The sequence below is a fragment of the Dromiciops gliroides genome, chromosome 5 (assembly GCF_019393635.1).
Source record: "Dromiciops gliroides isolate mDroGli1 chromosome 5, mDroGli1.pri, whole genome shotgun sequence".
Classification (NCBI taxonomy): domain Eukaryota; kingdom Metazoa; phylum Chordata; class Mammalia; order Microbiotheria; family Microbiotheriidae; genus Dromiciops; species Dromiciops gliroides.
In genome coordinates, this window is record NC_057865.1 from 140,858,757 (window position 1) to 140,865,506 (window position 6,750).

Sequence of the window (6,750 nt, forward strand, 5' to 3'; positions counted from 1 at the left end):
TTAATAGCTGTGTGACCCTGGTCAAATCATTTAATCCTGTGTGCCTGAGTTCCTCATCTGTAACATTGAGCTAGAAGAGGAAATAGCAAACTACGTCAGTATGCTTCCCATGAAAAGTCCAAATGGAGTTTCCTGACTCAAAACGAGTCTGGCATGGCTCAACAACACAACAACAGCAAAAGATGTAGTCTTAACATTATTGTAAAAATTGAGATGAAAAACCTACTGTTGACTTTTTTCTAATGACTCTCCTGCATCATTCTTGTTTCTCTTTCCATTCATTCCTCCACCTCTCTAAATCCTCCTCCTATCTCTCCTACTTTCTCTCCAAAGTCCCTTTTGAATGCTTCCATGGCCTCAGAACAATGCCTATTTTTCTTGGAAGTTTTGGATGTTGGAGCTTTGACTTTGTTATTATCTTCTTCTGAGGGTGTAATCTGGTTTACTTTGCCCCCCAAAAAGCTTCCTATAGTCCACTGCTTTCTTTGCCTACTCATCTCAACACGGAAGCAGATATTTTATTGAAATCTAATTCTCTATGGTTGGAAGATTGGTGTGCCTGTTCCCTTCCCCCACTGGGCTGCCACCACTATAGTCAGTCCACTTGATCAGAACCTGGGTGCTTCACCCCAACTCCAGCAGAAACTGCAACCTCTTCACCCTGGCCAACCATAGAAACCCCTCCCCAGTCTGAAAGCTGAGCCTCAGGAGAAGTTGCTGGCCCAAAGTTTCTGGGGCCCTTGAGGTGCTGTCTGTCCCAGGCAGGGTCTTCACTGTGCCTTGGGTTCCTTTCTCTTTCCATGGGCTGAGTTCCAGAAGCAGCTGCTGCCACAGTTGAGTCAGAGGCTCCCAAGGTCTCGTTCGCTGGGGCTGGGGCTGGGGCTGGTTCCACTCAGCAGGTTCCACTCTCACCAAAGTACAACAGACCTTTCCTGCTGACCCTCTAAGCTGTCTTTGGCTGGAAAATTATTTTACCCTGTCCTTTTTTGGCTTCTGCTGCTCCAACAATTGTCCTATTGCATTATTTGAAGGTATTTGGAGGGTTTTAGGATGATTGTTTCTTAATTCCCAGCTGCTAGTGCCCTCTCCATTCAAAAGATACATTGTATTTATTTTTAAATATTTTATAAACTTGTTCAGGTACATATTTTATCCTATGAGAGAATGTAAGCTTCTTGAGAGCAAGGGCTGTTTCATTTGTGTCTTGTATGCAAACTTATACTTGTAAATATTTAACAACCAGCTCTCTAGAAAAAATGTTTAATCTACATTATGAAGGTTTTAAAAAAATAATAATCTTAAATCTAGGAAATCAACAAAACAACAAATCAAGCCTTGATGTTTGTCTTCAGAGATGCAAATGTTCACACTGAAAATTTAACAAGCACCTCTCCCAAAGTGGTGTGAGCTTGTTCAATCCTGCTTGCATTTCCTACACCTAGCATTGTACTTAAGACATATTTGGAGTTTGAATGACTAATCAAGGACCTCAGTACTGTAGATTATAAAACCATTACTGCTGTCTAAGATTTCATTTATATTTTTTTCTTGCTACAATGCAGTGATGGATCATTTGTAATGTGCAGTTTAACAGATTTTTAAAAGAAGTATTTTCAATTAGATATTTGTTGTTTATTACTTTTGCTCCATCCTGAGAAATTGATTATCATTTAATATAAGTCTTAGACTTTAAAGTTATCCCAATTAAATTATATATTTTAGATTCAACCTATCATTACAGTATGTTAAAAATCTCACCAGCACCCATATCCAAAGTATGATATAATCTGGAGGGAAAAAGTATGATTGGAAAACAGTCTCATCAATAGAATGTTTCCTTAGTTTTTGTATTTCTCAGGCTCTGATTATCTTGTCCAATACCTTGAGTCACCTTGTTTCATAGGTTTTTAATGTCAATAAAGTCTTACCTAATTTAAATATATACATGAATTTAGCTATTGTAGTAGAGAGATGCTCCATTTTATTCTACCAACCCAAATTCTTTGGGGGAAAAATCAACATAAAATGAAAATTAGGGATTTTTATACTCTATATCTCAGTTAATTGTTAAGCCACAAAGATCCATCAGTGAATCCCTAATCTCCCTCTTATGTTCACTTCCTCCACTGGTAAAGATCATAGGGTACTTACACCTTCACATCCGGAAGAAGAACTCACCATAAGTCTCCTCTATAGAAGAGCTTCTCCTAGCTTTTTCAATATTTTATAGATACTTCATTCACTACATTTTTTCCAGTTATACATAGCAATAATAGCTAATGATGATAGCTAGTACTGATATAGCACCTACGATGTGGCAGATACTATTATCAGTGTTTTACAAATACTATCTCACCTGATCCTCACAACAAGGTTGAGACATAGGTAGTATTATTATCTCCGTTATCCATATAAGGAAATTGATGCAAACATAAATTAAATGACATATTCATGGTCATACAGAGCACATCTAAGTCCATATTTTGACATGTTCTAGATAGTGTACACCTTTTGGTGATACATCACTATTGTTAATATATAGCAGCTTACTTACAATTGACAACTAGAACAACTACATGGCATGGTGGATAGAGGACTGGCCTTGAAGTTGGGAGGACCTGAGTCCATATTTGACTTCAGACACTTATTAGTTGTGTGACCCTAGGCAACTCACTTAAACCCTACTGCCTTACACATCTGGGGACATCTCCACTTGTCCAGATATATATCTTGCAACTGGAGCCAGATGGCTCTGGAGGAAAGAGTGAGGTTGGTGACACTGCACAGCCCTTCCTCACTTAAATCCAATTCACTGCAAGTCATGCTATCCCCTGATGTCATGGTCCTCTTTGAGAACAAAGGGCAAATAACAAGAAGTAACACACCACCAATGACTTTTATTTTTCTGAAATAGTAATTTCCTATGATTTGTATCCCTGTGGTCTCACTAATAAAATAGAGATATTGGAAAGATGGGCCTTTACACTAAGAAATAACTCGGGATCATTGAACATGCTATACAGTTCTAGTGGGATGGGCTCCTCTTATCTTATCCTATTCATTTCTGCACCAAGTTCAATGTCCATCAATAATACTTATTTATGATGCCAGTGAATCAACTCTATGGATTTCTCATATAACAGCATGACAGAATCTAGATTGACACTTTTAATCATCTACTTAGTTTTTCATAAGTGGTTTACTAGAATGATTTCTTTTTTAATGTATATTTATTGAAAAATTTTGATTTTCTATGACTTTTATTTCCAAATATATCTAACTACTAAATCCCTACCCTAAAAAGCTATCCATTTTAAGAATAATTTGAAAAAAAATGGAGTAAATCTAAGAAACATATCAATTGTGTCTAGCAATATGTACATATCTTACACCCATCCTTCCCATCTCTACAAAGAAAGGAGGGAGATAAACTTTCTCATTCTCCAAATATGCTGATTTTTTTTTGAAAGTCCATGAATCTCACTGGGGAGATTTTGATATTTTCTGAGCTTAGACCTAATCACCATGCTACCATGAAAGAACACCTGTTTTTGACACATTTATTTGGAAAGGAGGAATCCTTTCTATTCTTTTGCATTATTTACTTCTTTTAGGCATGTTAGGAATTAATTCTTCTTCTTCTTCTTCTTCTTCTTCTTCTTCTTCTTCTTCTTCTTCTTCTTCTTCTTCTTCTTCTTCCCCATCATGTCCAACACTTTATGAGTCCATTTGGTTGGATTTTTTTGGCAAAGATACTAGAGTGGCTTGCCATTTCTTCCTCCAGTTCATTTTACAGATTAGGAAACTGAGGCAAGTTGTGTTAAATGACTTTCCCTGGGTCACAGGGATTAAGTATCTGACATCAGATTTGAACTCATGAAGATGAGTCTTTCTGACTCCAGACCATGTACTCTATCAACCAGGCCACCTAACTTCTTGCCAATAATACTTGAGGACTTTTAAAATTGTTATGTCATCTCTACCCAGTACAAATGTTCCCCCACCTCACCCCATATGTATTATGCCAGAGCAAGTTGATTTTCTTCATGTCACTTTACGTGTCCTTGCTAATTGTTCATATTCCCTAGAGGTTGAGGGAAGCATACTGATTTGGTAATGGGGCTAGCAAAACCCTCAGGAGCAATGCATTTTCTAAAAACTTCAATGGAATGAGAGCAGTCACAATTTATTACTAAGCTACGGAAATTCATAATTGCTTAAACAGAATCTAGGCTTTTTGCCTATGCAAATAAAATAAGCAGTTTATCCAGTTCTCTTCAATCTTCATGGGAATAACCATAGTGAGCATTTGCATAGGGTTGAGAACATCCTGTAGAATAATCTAATTAGGTTGGGCAGTACATGTCCTCAGCAAGTCTGAGAACCCAGAATTCAGAGGGCAATATTTTCCATGCTCCTAATGAAAGAGGGATGTTGTTAACTGTGGTAAAAGTTAGACAAATCAGAAAAAAATATGAAAAAACACTAACTAGGCCTTCTATTACTATATTATTTGAAATTAAATTTCTTAATTGAACAATTGAATAACAATGACCTTCCATTGGTTTAAACAATTTTATTTCATAAACCATTCACTACACATATAAAAGAAATGCTTTAAGTGATTTTCATTGGTAGGAATAAGTCATTTTGACTGATAAACAAAAACAAAAGTTTTCAACAACTTTCCTTTGGACCCACATTCAACAACAATCACCACGACCACCCAAAATGCAATGGGCATTCACAGCTCTTCCCATTTTGACTCTAAGCCATATTTCCAGGTCTATTTTACTGTACTCTCCTTAACCTTATGTATACTATTGACATTGTGAGCATGGTCCTCTAAACACTGTATATCCCTGCCTCCATACCATTGCTGATCTCAAGTCATAAAGTTTGAAATATCTTCTTTCCTCTTCACTTCTTGAGCTTACATTCTAGTAGAAGTTTCAAAAGAAGGAGTGTGGTCCAGCCACATCATACTGGTCTATTTAATTTAATTGTAAATTTTCTTTGTAAACATTTGTATCTAAGAAATTGTCTACCTTTATAAACTATAACTTTATTTATTGCTTTGCTGATTGTTTCAAGTTAAAAACTGATAGAGAAAATGTTAATAATGCAGATTAATCTTAAACATATGTCATGCACACATTTTTTGTCCCTAGAAAGCTGGCTGTTAAAGATTTCCCATCATACCAGTGGGTAAAAAGGTCAAGTAACTATGGTACAAAGTGAAATTGATGTGTTTCTGTTTGTTTTTGTTATATCACATCATTCACAAGGGAAAGCATCGGTCAAATTACAAGGTTATAATAGAAAAAGGATAACATATTTGACTTCAGATTAAGACATCCCTAATTCCAATCCAATTTCCCTGGATTATTTGCTTCCCCTTTGGGTCATGAAATTTTGGAAATGTATTTTATGTAGTTTTGAACCAGAGAACAGTCATCAGAACACACCTGAAATGTTGAAGGACCAAAACAACCATGCTATATGCCAAATTAATTGGGGATATTTAACCAAAAGAATAAAAAGACCTATGACAATATGGTTATATTTTTGTGTCTGCAAAGCTTTCATGTAGAAGAATGATTAATATTTTTTTAATCCTAAGAGTACAGATTTAGGTATAATGGGTAGGATTTGCAGTGACATAATTTGAGGCTTCCTGAAGAGGAAAAAATAATCTTTCTAATATTTACAGTTATCCAAATGAAGAATACTATGGCTCATAATCTTAAGTGAGTACTTAGTGATCAGTTGTTGGAAAGTTTTAGAAGAAATCTTTTTTGGTCAGTTATGTATTTAGGCCCCCTGAGATGCCTTAAAACTGAACATATGTGATTCAAAGTTTTCAGTGAGAAGAAAAAGAAGCCCAAGTAACATTATCTTCTCCTGGCCAGAAGAAGAAAATTGAGTTACTTCTGGAAATAGAAAAGTAGTAATTTAAGTATTTGAGTAGAACTAGATGAGTCCTGTGATGTTGAAAAAGATATACATTAAGAAGGGTTTGAAAATTGAGACGATGGTCAAAGTGCAGAAAGTAGGAGAAAAGCCATAGACAAGAGCTGAAAAGGGCTATTGGATTTTATGTTAATGAGGTTGATCACTGATGGCTTATTAAGGAGTTTATTTAAATTATTACTTTACCCACAGGCTTCTTTCCCAATGTGGAACTACCTCTCAACTATAGATGCCATTATGTTTTGGATTTCTCCCTGATTTCTGTCTTTGAGTAGGAATATTTACTCCTTTTAATAAATGGACTTCAGTGGGTTTAGGTTAAATAATATCAATTACCCCAATACTCTAATGAATGCATTATTTCAATTATAAAAATATAACCTCTTCTTAGTCTTTGTAATTCTTTTCCTAAGATAAAAATACCAATTCTCAAAAGTAAACACCAAATTTTGATTATTTTTTTATTATGATCATCCATAATTTAGTCATATGATATCACAAGGAGGTTATTACTATTAGTAAGATAGATTTTTCTATTTTGAGATGATAAAAATATAATTTCCTAAATGTGATCCATCCTGACTTCCTTCTATTCAATTTTAAGACCTGTTCAATGTTCATTTTCTGCATTTGTCCATGATACAAGCAATGATGCAACAATTAACTAAGTCAGTGGCCTTCCCATTCAAATTATGTAAGAAAAATATAATAAATATAGATTTTAAATAATTTTTTTCAGTGAAATTTTTAGGCCAAATCCTTTTGTGTGAACATAAA